Here is an 18,832-nt window from a genome sequence, read left to right as displayed (position 1 = left end):
AAAAATTACTATATATAATATAAATGTCAAAATTTCTCCTTTTTTTGTATTATGTCATAATGACTAGCCATTAAATGTAACTCATTTTTTTGGCTTGTCAGTGGGAAACATCATTCTTGTCCTAAGTGCAGTCCAGGAGGAGACAGCGGTCTGTATGGTACCACCCAGGTATCCTTAAAAGACAGATAGGAATGTGAATCTTGTCCACTTCAGGGACAGCCATTTCTTGTTGAGGGGCTAAACCACTAAGAAAGGAGGAGAGAGAGCATCAGGCATTATCTCTTCTTGGAAGAACTGAATATTCATATTGTCACTAGTCACTATTTCAGTGACTAAAAATTAGTAAATTTCTGGTCATCAGTAGACAGCTGCAGCATCAACATATTATTTGAAAAACCAACACCTGCCAAAAGCATGTTTTCCCCAAAACCTTATTGATGTCCCAAATATCAGAGTTGTCAACTAACTTCTATAATGCAATCTGAAACTGTAATCAAAGTCCAAGATGGTAGAATAGCAAACTAGTGACACCAAACAGCAGGGGTGCCTCTGGGCTAAGATGCAGCTAGTACACAAACACAGTCCCTTTGCAGTGTAGCAGGGAATGACACATCAGCACCAGGCTCATGACAGGAACCCAGCATCACTGATTAGTTTGAAATTTTCTTGCTCATTTGTGCATGAAAAGCCACATATCATTTAATGCCAATGAGTAGAGTCTTCTCAAACCAGGGTCAAATTGCTAAAGGCTATTTTTTTCCTAGTATACTGAAAAACCTTATTTTTTCCCAATAACTTTCCCAGAAATTAGAGTAAGCAGCAAATATTTTCCCTTTACTTCAGATTTATGGTCTGGGCTACTGCACACCCAGGTAGCAGCAAAAAACACTGAAAATGTCTGCATTTGGCTGGTGTGGAATAAATGGTCTTAATAGCTCACAAATATCTGAGGAATTAAACCTAGGAAGATAGCATCACCACATTCAGCTGCTGAAGTGTGTGTCTACTACTTCAATTTTTAGATGACAATATTCAATTAACAACCATGATATCGTATTAGTCATTATTAACACTTACTAAGCACCTCTGCCTCTAGTATGCAAAGTGCAGAATTCAAGTTTAATATGGTTGGACTCTAACTGCCAGATGGCATCTTCACTTGATTTACGCTTCTCTATGAAACAATGGGTTCTTTTCCAAGCTAATCACCCTAAGTTTCTAAGTATTTGGCCTTCATCTTTATATATGCCCAATATGCTCAGAAACAAGAAATGCATGACTTATTATAAGTACATTTATAAATTTATAAGTACATTTATAAATTATAAATTCTTATAAGTACATTTATAAATTTTCTGCTTAGAGTGATAAGCATCTTTTTTACGAGAATGATTTAATTTGTTAAGAGAGATTAAAATTTAAAACCAGAAGCTAAAATCTTAGAAATGGCTTCTCTTTAATACTCTCAGGGATGACAAACAGAAAATAAAAAAGAGAGAATTTGAGAGGCTTAGGAGGAGGAATCCCTCAAAATGCATAGAAGGTGCTATGAAAATAATTCAACGAACTGGCTCTATTATATAAAACTGGAAAGATTCTTCTGTTCTGACACTGAGTGTCTCTCCCTAGGCTAATCCAAACGGCTCAGAAAGGCCATGTGCTCTACCAGACAATAATTTTAGAAGATCATAATTTTATCTTTTGTTGCTTTTTGATGTTAACGAGTAATTAATGGCATTTCTTGACAAAGACTAGTTACATAGTGATAATTAGGCAGAAACCTCTACATTTTGACCAGAGTGAATACTGTAAGAGTCACCTCACTGTATGATGTGGGGAACATAATGGACTGAGCCTGCACAAGGGAAAGAGGCCAGGGTAGCCCATGTGATGGCTCAGCTTGCCCTGTCTATTTGGTTCTTATGGTGTCTGCAGGTCAGAAGAGAGGACCTTTCCCAGGGATTCACCAGGTATGAGGTCAAGCAGTGGCCAGTGTCAAAAAAGAAAAAAGAAAAAGAAAAAAAGGAGAACAAGGGAATACACACAATACTTGCAGGCAAGAGGTACTATGATAGCATAAAAAGAACACTAGATTAAGGCAGATGTCAGCATACCATAAAATACATTCTCACCAGAATTGCTTGAACCCTGGAGGTGGAGGTTGCAGTGAGTCGAGATCGTGCCACTGCATTCCAGCCTGGGCGACAGAGTGAGATTCTGTCTCAAAAAACAAACAAACAAAAAACAAAAAACAAAAAAAAATTATCACTTGAGAGGGTTAGATAACATTCTCACTTGCGAAAGCTAAATAAGGCCAACAATCACCGAGATAGTGATTGCCAGTAATTACAAGAATCTAAGCTAATTCTCTTTTACTCCAGATCTAGTATTTCCACAGCGCCTCTCAATTAGCAGATCAATTCAGCTCTCCTGATTATGTACCCTTGCATAAGTCACTTCCACTTAGTGGGACTTGGTTTTCCCATCTATAAAATGGACACAATAATTCCTGCCTTGCTGTCTTCCTGGGTTACTGTAAGAACTAAGTGAATCTCCATATGTGAAAACAATATGAAAATGAAAATCACTAGATCATTGTAAGATAAGAATTTTAAATCCATGACCCTTCTCAATCACAGTTTTATAGATGTCCCCATCACAGGCCTTCTGTGTCATGACTGAAGTTCTAACATGGTTCATTTGTATTAATCTTTAAATGTAAGTATATCCTTCTCCCTATAGCTCTCCACAAGTCCTTTTCTGTGAAACCACAAGATAGACATCTACTAATCATTCCATCTCACTATGCCATGTTAATCTCTTAGACTGGAGTATGAGGCCCCTGGAGGTTGGGATTCTGCCTGTATTTGTTAATATACTACCAGCTGCTGTAACAAACAAAATCCAAAACGCATAAGGGCTCATTCTCAATAGCAATCTAAAATGTGTGTTCTGATAGATGTGTGGCTCCACACTGGGAGGAATTAAAAAGCCCAAACTCCTTCAACGGCTTCACCATCTGTAACAAGGATTCAATGTTCTGCCATGATTATGGCAAAAGCACAGAAGCATAGAGGGTAAACCAGGGGAGGGTTCGATGAGTCAGGTGATGAAGTTGCACCCAGGGACTTTCCCCCACATTCCATTCACTAGAACTCAGCCACATGGCTCATCTGTCTGTAGCAAGGCCTGGGAAATGCAGTCTAACTGTGAGTCCAGGAAGAACAGGACATAGATTTGGTGAACAGCCAGCCAGTCTCTGCCACCCTCATACTCGAAATTTAAAAGATGCTTTCTAATGTATGAATGAACTGACTAGTACATCCAAGTCTTGGCCATGAAGTAATAAAGGAAAACAAAAAAAGAAAAAGAAAAAGAAAAAGAAAACTACTATATGTAAATCATGTTCACAGCTCTAATTCACTTAATTTCACAAATCACTGTTTGCCTTTCTTTTCCTAATATATGCAAACCCAATTTTAAGGATGAAAAATGACATGGCCAAAAGAAAAAAGAAAAGCATCATAAACAAAGCTTAAAGTTTCTAAAAAAGAATCACTCCCTAATAAGGGAATATCATGGAGAGAAGAGAATCATGAACACAGACAGAATTTTCTAGCAATACACAAAGAAAAGATAAAGAGAATGTGATAGCTTCTACTTGTGCAATTTACTTAGGGATTTTACATTTTTATACTAAGAAGTGAAGTCCTGCCGAGTTTCTGTAGCTAAGCTAGATTTTACAACACAAAATTCTGATTTTGATGTTTTAATATCTAAGTTGTTTTAAAATCAATTGAGTTTAAAGACTGATCAAATGCATGAATTAAAAAAAGATCTTTGGCATTTTTAAGTAAAGTCACTAAGTACAGCAAGAATGGATGCGGGGTCTTTTAAAGGCCTAATATAAAACTCTGTAGTATGTACTTTTAAATGTCTGCATTTGGCCGGGCGCGGTGGCTCAAGCCTGTAATCCCAGCACTTTGGGAGGCCGAGGCGGGCGGATCACGAGGTCAGGAGATCGAAACCATCCTGGCTAACACAGTGAAACCTCATCTCTACTAAAAAATACAAAAAACTAGCCGGACAAGGTGGCGGGCGCCTGTAGTCCCAGATACTCGGGAGGCTGAGGCAGGAGAATGGCGTGAACCCGGGAGGCGGAGTTTGCAGTGAGCCGAGATCTGGCCACTGCACTCCAGCCTGGGCGACAGAGCGAGACTCTGCCTCAAAAAAAAAAAAAAAAAAAAAAAAAAAAAAACATAAATGTCTTCATTTGACCAGGTCAAGATTGCTAGTGTATTTAATTCTTACTAAAAGAAATCTATGAAGTGTAAGGTTAAACTCCAACTGGTAGCTAAGTGCATATGCCAGTATTTCATCATCACCTAGAAGTTTCAGGTGATGAAATGCTACAGTGAATGCTCCAACCAGGAGGATCTCTTTACTTTACCGGAATTTGCTTCACCACACAAGCTTTCAAAATAGATATATTTCTGCTATTTTTTCTTACTATATTTTAAAAGAGAAATGACATAGGTTTCACAGATGCTGGTGAAATAATTACAGTTGCATAGGCAAGGCATATAATTTGTTGAAGAACAGGGTTAAAAAAAGATTTCACCTACACTGTGTGGGTACAAAGACTTAGGGTTAACTGTGAAGCAACTGCTACCTGTATCTTTCATAGCTATAACCAACACTGAGGCAAAAAAAAAAATACCCCAACTATATAAATGTATAGTGTATACGCACATACACGCACACACAACTCAGGACACAAAGAGAAGATATCCTTCCTAAACTCAAAAGCGCACAGATGCTTACACTGAAAATAAAGTCAGTAGTTGCCTTCACTGCAAGGGTGTGTAGCAAAAATCAGGACAGAGCAAGGACAGGAGAGAGAACAATGAAGAATGATTCCTCCTTTCCCATAAATCAAGGACTGCAATTCACTCCCTGAGACAAAGAGAGATGACTTCTCTTCTTTGGCACCCAGTGTATGGGAACATCACCCCTTCATGCACCCCTGACTCCTGGGAGTGGGAGGCTGAAAGTACCAGAAAAGGAACCAAATCATCTCATTTTCATATGAACCTGTTGAACTCCTAAGCATTTTAACTTCTAAGCTGAAAGGGCTCTTAAGCATGAACATCAAAAGCTGTTTATCACCTGTTTTCACAATCTCCTAATTCTAAGAAGTTTCCAAGCAAGTCTACAATGACACAGTGCAGCAAACTCCAGTTCAAACTTTAATTGCATATAGAAGCACAATGCCAGTGTAGTTTATCCAACATGTATACATTTTAATCGGAAAAATTTTCTCACAGCTTAAACAATCACACCTTAGTGATGAAGAGCTCAAAGGACTTCTGAGTAATTATAAATGAATACTATACGTAGTTGTGGCCTGGACAATTCCACTCAATTTCAGAAAATGTTACACAAGTACTAAAGCAGATTGATTGAGTGTCCCACAAAGACAGCAGGTAAGAGGTGGTTTCAAAGGCAGGTATAGTAATAGAGTCATACTCTCCTGATCTGGCTTGATACCACGATAATATTTATAACATTAGGATTCATAACTCTCGTCCTTTCAGAGGAAGGCAGGTAACGTAGATGTGTAAAGTGGCTTGCTGAAGACAAGAAAAAGTATTGGTGCCCAAAAGCCAACTGAAGACAGAACGTCCTGCCTTTATGTGAATCAAACTAAAAAAAAAAAAAAAAAATACACATTTGGAGATCCTGAGTTATGACCCCTGCTTGGAAAAACAAATGCCAGCATACTTCTCTCAACCAACCTAACTAACTTTTGCATAAGGTATTAAGCAACAGTAAAAAGTTAAAAATTGTTCTCTGACACATGTTGGGGTGTAGGTACTCTAGTTTATTAGTGAAATAAGGACTCCATAGTCATAATAGACGGTCAGTGGGAGAAGGGCAAAGCTGACATCCTTTTAACAAAATAGGGCAGCCTAATAACGTGCTTGAGATTATAAGGCCATTCCACCTTACCATGGAGAAAAGCTTAAAAAAATCCCACAGGAAAAGTGCTAGATAATTATTCTTAATAGACTTTTAAAAGATGAATGGAGAATAGTCATTCTTTCAATTGGATTCCACAGGGCATGGCCACAAATTTTAGCCTTTGCTCCCCAAAATGAAAAAAAAAAAAAACAAAAAAACACATAATCAACAAATTCCCTTAACACTATGCTGTGTGCCACCCTACGTAATGCTAGATTGTGAGGTATATACCCTTCAAGATGAACTAGATACAAAACACACACCAGGTATAATAAAAGAAGGAGAAGAGGGGCTGTAAACAGAGGAGTAATTACATGGGCTGGCAAGGCTAGCAGATGTCTTGAGTGAACTAGAGAGCCAAAGGAACCAAGAGGGCCTAGTATGTGAACCTGGCCACTTGTACCAGCCAGCCTGTGTGCAAGAGGGAATAGCTTGTGCTCCCCATGGAGGGACAGGGAAGCAATTAACTCCAACATTCCCTTCTTAAGGAACCCCCCAGCTCCTCCCTACTCCCTGAAATCCCAGCCAGCCTCAGAGAGTATCATGGTGATAAGCCAGATCCCAACACTGCCCCCCAACAACTGCCCCCTATCCCAACTTGGGAACCTTTTACACAGAGCTTGCTCTTTCTGTTAGTGGAAGAGGACACAGAGAGACAGAGGAATCCTGCCTTCCTTTGCTCGTTTGCAGGGCTTTCCAAGTAGGGCAGAGTTTCACAGAAAAAAAAAAAATCTACTTTTCTTCAAGGGGAGGAGCTTATACAGAAAATAGACAGTACATGGGAACAGTTTCAGGGCAGGTCTGAGAAGACTGCGTGTCTCCTGACCTAGCTCTACCATCTCATCAACTTGTTGAGCTCATATTTAAGCATACAAGAGCTCCTCAGACTGCATATAGATTTTATAATGCCACCTACAAAGGGCCTAATTTGGAGGACTCTGGTAGAGGCTTATGAAACACCAATATGTAGGGTGCTAAGACCCTTACCTTTCATTCATTTAACAAATATTTAATGAGCATATGCCAAGTGTCAAGTGTTTTGCCTGGTGCCAGGTATACAATGGGGAATCAAACAGACATCATCTCCGTCTGTCCAAGAGAAATTGTGCCTAAAGGACAGCCCTCTCAACACAGGTTAGGACTACTGTTCTCAACCTGGATAGATCTCAATATATCTACACATTAACTAACATCTTCGTCTAAAAAGCAGCATTTTCAAACATTTCATCATCAATACTAATACCTATACTGGGTATTACCGTGCCTGCTGGGTTTACTGTCCTGTAGATCTGCCTTGGTCTTATTCACTGTCAGTACTCCCAATATACTCACATTTTGGAGAAATGGGATACAAAATGGCTTACATTCTCAAGTAGCTTACAATCTCCTTTGAGAAACAAAATATTTACATGAAACTGTAAATGATAGAGTGGAAAAGATACTATGGAAAATTCATGCAAATATTCAATAATGAGTGTGACATTTCATACAAATGGCTGGATACCTGTGTTCTCATTAAAACCCGAATCCGGTTTACTGTCCATCCAGCCTAATCTTCCACTACATCTACTCCAGTAAGCTGGGCTGTAGAAAGATGGCTTAGTCATTATTGTCAAGCATAAGAGGCATCTTTATGCCTTTGCTCAGTCCATGAGCTTGGCTTGGCAGACTTTCCTTATGATCTCTATCATGATCTATTAAAACGTACCTAGACATAAGACCCAACTCATATGCCAGCTGTTTCATGAAACTTGATACATAAGAAATGCTCTGTAAATATGTCTGTGGGTGAATGGATGGAAGGAAGGAGGAAGGGAGGAAGGAAGGGATGGATGGAAGAGTGAGATAGAGGCAGGTATGGAGAGAAGAAGAGATAGAGGGATAGATGTGTGGACAGAGGGAAGGAGGGAGGGAGGGATGAAAAAAGGGATGTATGGAAGAGAGAGATGCGGGAGGGATGGATGGATGAGTAGATAGAGGGATGGATAGATAAAGGGAAGGAGGGAGGGAGGGATATAGGGATGGAGGGAAGAAAGAAGGGCTAGATGGATAGAAGGATGGATGGAGGGATGGAGGAAGGATAGGGGAGGGATGAATGGATGGGGGATAGAGGTAGGGAGGGAGGAAAGGATGGAAGGATGAATGGATGGAGGGAGGAAGGGAATGCTGGATGAAGGGATAAATGGATGGATGGTGGAGGACCTCATAATGAATCTCTCAGTTGGTCATAATCGTCCTCCTGTCAGTATGCCATAGTACACATTTGCTCCTACTTTAAAACGCTGCATGCTCCCTTCTTCCATTAACATTTGAATACAGTTCTTCTCTTCCTTATTAAATGGAAGGCTCCTGAAGGCTGAATTATATTCATCTTTGTATCCCACACAAATCCGAGTACAAGGTCTTTCACAGAATACGTGCTTAAGATATCAGAGTATCAGTAGTATGGTATACCTGGCAGCAGGCAGAAAACGTGTATAATGGAAAGCACAATCCATACAAGGGATGAATACTGATATGAATGGCTGTAAATGGACCTATGTCAGCTTTAAAAATTCCAGACAAAAGTCAGGTCTCTAGTCTGAAGTTACCTTTAGGCAGAGACAGTCAAGGTTGTCACCTCTTACTCCTCCTTCAGGCCTCAATTCTGACCCCATCTCTTCCTTGAAGGCTGAGAACACTCACCCCACCTCACCCACCCTGAGATTTTAAGCCCTCCCTCTCCTCACTCTCTCGGCACTGGGCACACACCCCTTTAAGATATGGGCTGAGTGTGCTCCTGTGTAACTGCTGCCCCCTGTGTCTCTCTTCAGGGTAGAGGAGTCGGCTTTGCTCATCTCTGTGACCCATCACTCCCAGAACAGTATCTGGCTCTTAATAAAGACTTCTTTGTAAGTACTTCATTTTAGAAGTACTTGGCTAATATTCTGGGTTGTTTGTTTGTTTGTTTGTTTGTTTGTTTGTTTGTTTTGAGATGGGGTCTCACTCTGTCACCCAGGCTAGAGTGCATTGGCACTATCTCAGCTCACTGTAACCTCTGCCTCCCGAGTTCAAGTGATTCTCCTGCCTCATCCTCCCAAGTAGCTGGGATTACAGGTGCCCACCACCATATCCTGCTAATTTTTTGTATTTTTAGTAGAGGCGGGGGTTGCACCATGTTGGCCAGGCTGGTCTTGAACTCCTGACCTCAAGTGATCCACCTACCACAGTCTCCCAAAGTGCTGGGATTACAGGCATGAGCCATTGTGCCCAGCCCAATATTCTAATTTTTAAACATCTACCAAGTATAATCATCACTCTCAACAAACCCAGGACATGTTGCTAAATCTTTTAGGGTAATAGGACATAGGTTAGGCTTTATAGTCAGGCAGCCCCAGCTGGGAATATCAGCTCTGCTTCCTACTAGGGTTGTTCTCTTAAATAAGTCACTTGCCCTCTCTAGGCTGATTTCCTCACATCACATTGTCCGTGGGGATAACAACACCTACCCTGCAGAATGTTGTATGGGCCACAGGTTAAGTAAATAAGCACCTAACAGAGCTCCCAGCCATTGGTTATTGCTCAATAATGATAGCAATTATAATGACTAGACTAAGAGGATAGGTAAAAGTAAATGTTGATATATTTTTTCAATGATTATATATATATATATATATATATATATATATATATATATAGTTTTTAATTACAGTGTATTTTTACAAAATCAATCTTAAGAATTTAATTAAGTAAAACCCCATACATAGTCCACATCTTTGGGGCTATAAATTATTTGTCATGCTTTCAGTAAGAAACTCAATCCAACAGGCAAAGGAAACATCATGGAATATACAGATGTCTTGAGTTTATAGAAAAGCATGCAAAATATTAGGGTAGGTTCAGTGGCTCACACCTGTAATCCCAGCACTTTAGGAGGCCAAGGGGGGCAAATCACTTGAGGACAGGAGTTTGTGGCCAGCGTGGCCAAGATGGTGAAACCCCATCTCTATTAAAAATACAAAAATTAGCCGGGCGTGGTGGTGCGTACTTGTAATCCCAGGTATTCAGGAGGCTGAAGCAGGAGAATTGCTTGAACCCAGAAGGTGGAGGTTGCAGTGAGCCAAGATCATGGCACCGCACTACAGCCTGGGCAAGAGAGCAAGACTCTGTCTCAAAAACAAAAAGAAAGAAAGACAAGACAAGACAAGACAAGACAAGACAAGAAAGAAAAGAGAAAACACAATATATGGCACACAAGGTAAGGCTATAGGATCTGCCTTCAAACTGATTTCTGTTTCATGGTTTTCCAAGGAGAATTGAAAAAAATAATCAGTGGATAGGAAAGAGGATGTTTTTTCAACATCAAATATTCAAAGCAGGTTGATAACAGCACTACACATCAGGAATTCTTCATCAGTCTCTGTGCCTCCCAAACGCTAACTGTGTAAGTGATACATGTGTATACCATATTGAGAAAAACCAATGCGGAAAATATGTTTTGGACAGAGTCTCCAAAGAACAAAAATGAGTGTCTAGCTTCCTGTGTAAACCAATGTCATTACATTCAAAGAACAGTACATCAGGACATTCCCTAGAAAATATCTGCTTTCATGGGGCGCGCGTGTGTGTGTGTGCATGTGTGTGTGTGTATGTGAGAGAGAGAAAGCGCAAACAAGCTGATGGCATTCCACCATGGAATGACCTCAGAGCACTGTAAGACAAATCATTAAAAATGCAACATATGCAAACTCTCTTCTACTGCAGATGCAGAGGGGTTAGTGAAAGCAGAATGGTCACTTAAGATCAGTCTAAGAAACCTGGCCGCTTACAAATGGGAGTAAATAGGTGGATTTTTCCAAACCACCCTATTTACATCTTCCAAACCCTATCATTTTGTGCAATGGCTAAAATTTCATGCATGTCACGAGTGTTTCCCCTCCCCCTACACACAATGTAGCTGCTTTGAAGAATGTCAGATTAGAAACAAGGAGAAAACAGAGCCATTCTTTTAAAGTCTCAAAAATTCACAATTTATAATTCACAATTCACAATGTATAAATTTAAATTATACAACTTTCAGTTGAAGTAAGAAAGGCAGAGCCAATAGTCCTTATATCATGGAGTGAGAATACTTTCTAACACATTCTCTCCACACAGATTTCACAGACCTGACCCCCCATGTTAGGTGTGTACAGTAAGTTAAATCCTTTATGTAGCAATTATCCTAAGAGCATCTTTAATTCTTCAGACTAACGGATATCATATCAATGAGTAAATAAATCCAAGAGTTTCTAATTCAACCTTGGATCAACATGGAGTAGCTGAAGCCAGATTTACCCTCCTGTCTGAAAACAGAGATAGAAGTAGACAACATGCATGAAACAATAGCTCTCAAGATGCTGGGGGCCACCTAGCAGGAAGGGACAGTGGTCCCTGAAAGAAGGGAAGCAAATGGGGTGAACTCTACAATGGCCCCAGCAGCTGGCCTGGAGAGAGCGTTTAGGCCACGGCCTAGGAAAGGGTGACCTAGGTAGAGATCAGCAGTCCCCGAGTGGAGGACTGGGAGACAGAAGTCCAGGGAGCCGAAGATGGTTAAAAGTCACGGGGTAAAACACCAGGAGGACAGCACTACAGCAAGAGAAATCCAAAGACCTGTGAATATTCAGTTGAGTACTGCTTGATCAGCACATGAGGAAACTACCCACAGCCAGGGAAAAACCACCTGAAAATATTAGAGGGAACAGTGCCTGGTATTCACAAGGGCTGCCAGCCCTGTTCCGAACAGCCAGAAGGGAAAATCCCATAATTTATGGGGCATTGGTTAGAGTTCTAAGAAAGGTCTTGCCTTGATAGCGGAGAAAAATCCACTCTAGACTAAGTGCTGCCCTGGTCCTATCTAACAAAGCTTTTTAAAAAGCAAGATGTAAAAAGATCATACTGTTTCCAAGTATCTTATACCATGCCCCATAACAAACCTCCATAAAATTTTTAGGAATTCAAAAGTTTCTGGTAGCCAACAAGGTAAAATTCTGGCATCTGATCTGAAATCATCAAGTAGAGAGTGGAAAAGTGTGACCTACAAAGAGGAGAAAAATTAACTGATCAGAACCATCCCAGATGATAGAATTAGCAGAAAAGGTCAGCAAGACAGTTTTTTAAAAACTGCATTCCATATTTTCCAGAAACTAAAGAATGGCTGTGTTAAGTGGAAACAATATGGAAAATATTAAAAAGCTCAAAATTAAACCCCTAGAGAGGAAAAGTTCAAAATTTGAGATATATAATGCACCGGATGGCAGATTAGACATTAAGGGCAGATTATATATTACTGAAGAAAAGATTAGTGAACTTGAAGACAGAGCAATAAAAATGATTCAAAGTGAAACAGAAAAAATACTTGGCCCTACTTGAAGTCCACAGTTCCAAATGTGTGTCTGAAAGTTAAATGCTACCACTTATTCTGAGGCTCAGACAAAGTTCATTACAACATTCAAGATCATTTTAACACTGTAAAAAAAGTGCTTATTTTTTTGTTAATAAATTACATGACTTTAAAATATTTAATATAATTTAGTTATTTCACTTTATAATCTTTCTATTGATGGATATATATACTGTTTATAAGATCTGTCACTACTATGTATACAGTCAAATATACATCAATAATGAAAACCCATGGGCAGGTTCTAATTTTTCGGTCACTATAGTCAGAATTATATGAATGCAATCAAAATTGTTATGAGGGCTAATTTCACTTAAAGGTTAATATTCTTTGTTTTTCTGATCTAATTTCTGACTATCTTTTGTTTCACCTATGTCTCTCTGTTATCTGTGGTTGAATCTTCTGGATTCTGGAAAATCATTCACATTTAAGATTTTGTTAACATATATACATAGATGACATACATATTTAATTGATTTTCCTTAAGTTTGCCTCTTTATTGGAGTAAGAGATAGTATATTATTAAATCATTTAAATTCAATCATGTATAAAACATAAGACATTATGTCTGGATGCTCCATCATCAGTTCAGGGTTGTTGTTTTGTTTGTTTGTTTGTTTGTTTGTTTGTTTGTTTTTGAGACATGGTCTTGCTCTGTTACCCAGGCTAGAGTGCAGTGGCACAATTATGGCTCATTGAAGCCTCAACCTTCAAGGACTCAAGCAATCTTCCCAACTGAGCTTCCTGAGTCGCTGGGACTATAGGCACATGTCCCAAAATTTTTTATTTTTTTGTAGAGACAAGGTCTCACTGTAATGACCAGGCTGGTCTTGGCTCCTGGACTCAAAGGCATCCTCCTGCCTCGGCCTCCCAAAGTGATGGGATTACAGGCATGAGCCATCATGCCTGGCCTCAGAAGTTTTTTAATATATTCGGCTTCTCTTTACAATCTTTCCTCTATCGTTTTATTGAATTCCCAGCAGGTCCATGCTGGTCACTGCAAATATAATGATGAATAAGACATAACCCTCAGAGTCTATGGTCTAGAGTTTGACAGGTGAAAAATAATTTTACACCAGATCTATGGTCAAATATGGACAAAGCACTAGCAAGCAGAAGCAAGGAGATGACTAAGTGTGCTGACGAGAGGGATATGGGAACACAGTAAGAAAAACTTCATACTGGAGATGACCTTTATGTTTTGAAATATGTGCAGAAGTTCATCTAATAGAGAAATTGAAACGTGACATTAGAGGCAGAGGAAATAGCAACTCTAAATGCAGAAAAGCATAAAGAAAGCAGGTGTATTCTGGGAATAAACAAATGTTGGTTTATTTTTTCTATACCCTAAAGCACTAGGAAGCCATCAAATATTTCTAAGTTTGGGAATGACATGATTAGATTTGTCTTTTAGAGGAACAACTTTGGAACCAGTGTGGAGAACGGTGGAGAGGTGAGTGGAGACTTCAGGCAAGGACATCAGTCAAGAGTTGCAATAGTTCAGGGAGATACAATGAAGAACTGAACTGGGCAAAGGTGGTGGGTTGGAGGAGGCTGATTACAGAAATATTTGAGAAGAACAATTGACAGAATTTGGGAATTGGTTATATGTGTCAGTGTGATAAGAAGGTGAGAAAGGAGTGAAAGGTGAGTCCAAGGTTCTCGCTTGGATGTCTATAGGGGTAGTGGGGCTTTGCATAGAAAGAAGGTAGGACAAACAGGTCTTGAGGGAAAAGTATGATTGTAAACATGTCTAATTTGAAGTTTATTTGGGCTATTTATGCAGACATATCTAGTATATAGTGTGTGGAAGTAGGAAACTAGAGCTTCTACTACAGAATAGTAGTCAAAGAAATCAAAGTAGATAAAAACACTCAGTCTTTGCAAAGTATATAGAGTAAGAAGGGAAATGAGAAAGTCTTGCTTCATCCATTTTGTTCTACTATAACAGAATACCACAGACTGGGTAATTTATAACAAGCAGAAATATTTTGCTCATGGTTCTGGAAAATAGGAAGTCTAAGATCAAGCCATGGCCTTCTTGTTGCAACAGCCCATGGTGGAAGGGCAAAGACAGAGCAAGAGAGCACACAAGACAGGGCCAAAGGGGCTAACTAATCCTTTTAGAAGGAGCTCACTCCCAAGATAACAAACCCACTTTCTCAATAACAGCATTAATCCATTCATGAAGGCATGGCCTAATCACCTCTCCTTAGGTGTCAACACTGTTGCACTGGGGATTAAGTTACCAATATATGCTCTTTGAGGGGCACACATTCAAACCACAGCAAAGCCTTCTGACAGAACTCTGCGCTGCAACATTTAATGGGCTGATTGGGGGACAGAACCAATGATGGAGACTGAGAAGGAGTAATTGGGCAAGCAGTAGAGAAACCAGGGGTAAGTGGAGTCAAGAAATCCAAGGGAGAAGAATATTTCGAGGAGGAGAAAGTTCAAATGCAATAGAAAAGTCATATTAAATGAGAAATTTTTAAATGTCTACTGAAATTGCCAATTGATACATCATTGAGGCCTTTTACATGAATAATTCCAGGGAGACTGAGACGTGAAACCCAGATTCCATTAAAACAAAAGGTAAAGAAATTGACATTTCTAACATAGATTAATCTTTATGAATTTCAAGCTGGGCATGGTGGCTCAGGAAGCCTAGTCAACATATTACATTAATATTAATAATGATATATGTGATCGTCATAAGTGATTATGGAGTACTCGTTATCTGTCAGGCATTGTACTAGGCATTTCACATGCACAGTCTTGTTTAATTCTAGATAATTTAGATGGCTCCACAAGAGTCCTTCTTGAATCACAAATTGCTAGTCTTCCACACAAAATATCCAACTCGATTATTTGTACTTTATGAATAAGAACTGTGTCTTATAATTCCTTTTTTTGTGCCATCTGGTAAAGTTTTGGGGACATAATAGAAACTCAGTATCCTTTAAAACTCTTGATAACATACCAAGTTCCTGCTATACACATGACTTTGTATTGGACAGTAGAGAGGATTTTTTTACACTAACCAATTCTATACAAAGTTGGAAGCTTATTGGAGAGACAAGCCATGCAGGTGAAAATTTAAATTATAGCTCTAAACATCAATTAAGTGCTACTACATTTATAATAATAGTATATGAGTACAGTAAAAAGGAGATTGCTGTGAGCTAATGTCATGAAACAAATATTTATGCAGCTGGTAGAAGTTAAATAAGGGCTTCAATATTCTGATAGACAGAGACAAGGCTTTCCAGGAGGTAGAAATGCCTGAGCAAGGGAATGATTGTGCATCTCACGAGAGCCAAGAGCTCACAGCCAATGATTTATTTAGCAAAGTCTTCAACCCTACTATTCTTTGCCCCCCGTTCAGCCCATTTCCAGCATGTATTTTTTTCTTCCTCATATTTCCTTAATTAATCTCTTTATCTACTTCTCATGATCACAAACCTCTGTTATCCCATCCTATTTCAACTACGACCACCTCCTCATCACTCAGCTCACACTACTAGCACCGCTAAGAATCCACAGTTCTACTTCTGAAGTCGCATTGGATTTCCCAGCACTCTGCACAGTAGGACCCACAGACCACCAGATACTAACCCCTGCCTCCGGCATTTCTCATTCTTCACTCTAACTCACTGCTGTTTTCCCCACACAAATGTGCTCCAAGACCTCCTAAAGCAAACTATACATTGTCTTCTTCCAAGCCTCCCCTGGCTCAAAGTCAGTCTTAATGCACAAGGCTCTAAATCATAATTTACAGCTTGGAAACCATTAATCCTGTACAGAAGGAACAGAGTTTACTGCCAATGAGTTGTTCAAGTACTAAGACAGATTCTGGTTCTATATGAATTTTTATTTAAGTTCCCTATAAAAATGTTTATAATAGCATCAGAGGGTGTGTGTGTGTGTGTGTGTGTGTGTGTGTGTGTGTGTGTGTGTATGTGTGTACATATACACAAACACATTGTCTCTCTCTCTCTCAAAGTGGGGAGGAGTGGGTGTTGAAGAATGACAGCTCCTTGAGGACAGGCCACATTTTTGTTCAACTCGAGTTGAACAGTATTAGCAAGGGCATGAGAGGACTTAAGAAACAATACAAAATAAGGCAGATAGATATGTTCTTCAAGCTATCCTTCCACCCTGGATTCTAAAGACTAAAATACAAACTAAGGTTGGAGGGGCCCAAATTTTCTTCTCTGAGTCTCAGAGATTAGGTGTATATATTTTAGAAATATAATAGTACTTTCTTAAAAAAATTACTTGGTAATTAACCTGACTAAAAGCTCTGGCTAAAATACTGTGGCTCCGGCTTAGTATACTCTATGGTTGTAGCCAACACTAGAAAAAACACACTTTCAGTTCTAGGCTCTGTTCTCTCACTAAATTTTACTTTGGCTGTATGCTGATCATTTGATCTCATTTGGAGATGACTAGCAGTCACATATACACCATCAAGTGACAATCACAAGGCCAAATCTAAGTTATTTCATTTCAAATAAGCATTGGACTATTATTACTAACTTAATAAGCAGGAAGTGCCCATGTGTCTTATGTATTATGCTGGACACAACTTGCAGGGAGATAAATAAAACATCACTAATAAGTACAAGATCCTCAAAGTTCACACTCTGAGATGTAAACAGTGAATGACAGCATAATTTTTAAGAGTAAAGAAATTGACAACGCGACAAAGAACACCAAGTAGGAAGTGAAGATAACAATCTGCCTTGAAGAATTGTAAAACAATGTGCAAGAAAGTAACATTTAAACTAGATCTTGGCTAGGTGCCATGGCTCACACCTGTAATTCTCAACACTTTGGGAGGCTGAGGCAGGGGGATAGCCTGAAGTCAGGAGTTCAAGAACAGCCTGGCCAATATGGTAAAACTCCATCTCTACGAAAAATAAAAAAATTAGCCAGGCATGGTGGCACACGCCTGTAATCCCAGCTACCTGGGAGGCTGAGGCGGGAGAAACCCTTGAACCTGGGAGGCAGAGGTTGCAGTGAACCAAGATCACGCCACTGCACTCCAGCCTGGTCAACAGAGTGAGACTCTGTCTCAATAAATAAATAAATAAATAGATTAATTAATTAATTAATTAAATAAAATAAAAATCAACTAAATCTCAAAGGAGGAGGGAAGGGATATATATGGAGCATGTATTACTTGCCAGACACAGGTGACAAATTATCTCACTGTTGCCACCATTTTAGACATGGTAAATCTGAGGCAGGACAACTAAAGTCACCTGCTAGAATGTCACACAGCCAGCTTCAAACACAGCTTTGTATGCTCTGTCCAACGTACAAGCTCCCTTCTAAAGGCAAGGAAGCCTTCTTTAGGTGGAAAAGTGAAATAATCTTTATTGCACTTAAAGTTTCCTAGAAATTACCTCTTACGAAATATTTACTTATAATGATTAACAGTTTATGGTTGTAGCTGTAAGTTTCTATCTGCCCATAAAACGCTTTTAAAGCTGGGTGCAGTGGCTCACACCTGTAATCCCAGCACTTTGGGAGGCCAAGGCGGGTGGATCATTTGAGGCCAGCCTGGGCAACATTGTGAAGCCTCATCTCTACAAAAAGTTAGCCAAGCGTGGTGGCATATGCCTGTAATCCCAGCTACTTGAGTGGGTGAGGCCTGGGAATCTCTTGAACCCAGGAGGTGGAGGATGCAGTGAGCCAAGATCACACCACTGCATTCCAGCCTGGAGGACAGAGTAAAACTCGAAGGAAGGAAGGAAGGAAGGAAGGAAGGAAGGAAGGAAGGAAGGAGGAGGAGGGAGGGAGGGAGGGAGGGAGGGAGGGAGGGAGGGAGGGAGGGAGGGAGGGAGGGAGGGAGGAAAGAAAAGAAAAAAAGTTTTTAAAACCCATTCCACTGAAAAATGCCCAGGAACCAGGCAAGGTGGGTCAAGCCTGTAATCCCAATACTTTGGGCAGCCGAGGCAGGAGGATTGCTTAAAGCCAGGAGTTCAAGATCAGCCGGGGAAATACAGCAAGAACCTGTCAGGAAGGAAGGAAAGAAGGAAGGAAGGGAGGAAGGGAGGAAGGGAGGGAGGCAGGGAGGGAGGGAAGGAGAAGGAAGGAAGGAAGGAAGGAAGGAAGGAAGGAAGGAAGGAAGGAAGGAAGGAAGGAAGGAGGGAGGGAGGGAGGGAGGGAGGGAGGGAGGGAGGGAGGGAGGGAGGGAAGGAAGGAAAGGAAGGAAAAAATTAGCTGGGTGTGGTAGTGTGCACCTGTAGTACCAGCCACTCGGGAGGCTGAGGCAGGAGGATTGCTTGAGCCCAGGATGCAATGAGCTGTGATCACTCCACTGCTCTCCAGGCTGGGCAACAGAGTGAGACCCTGTCTCAAATTTAAAAAAAGAAA

The 18,832-nt window shown here is 40.1% G+C and overlaps 1 protein-coding gene across 8 annotated transcripts in view; it reads right to left on the bottom strand.

Annotated features, from left to right (window-relative positions):
- Positions 1 to 18,832, bottom strand: part of HIVEP2 (HIVEP zinc finger 2) — a 197,630-nt gene that overhangs the window by 48,011 nt on the left and 130,787 nt on the right. The window contains exon 1 of one of the 8 annotated variants that reach the window (XM_010354973.2): positions 2,133 to 2,186. The exons of the other annotated variants lie outside the window; for them this stretch is intronic. The gene's annotated coding sequence lies outside the window, so the exon portion shown is untranslated. Of the gene's footprint in view, positions 1 to 2,132; positions 2,187 to 18,832 lie in introns of those variants that run through there. 8 annotated transcript variants of the gene reach the window in all.

The sequence above is a fragment of the Rhinopithecus roxellana genome, chromosome 4, assembly GCF_007565055.1.
Source record: "Rhinopithecus roxellana isolate Shanxi Qingling chromosome 4, ASM756505v1, whole genome shotgun sequence".
Lineage (NCBI taxonomy): Eukaryota > Metazoa > Chordata > Mammalia > Primates > Cercopithecidae > Rhinopithecus > Rhinopithecus roxellana.
Note: the sequence above shows the minus strand (reverse complement) of the source record. Positions and strands in the feature narration are given on the sequence as shown.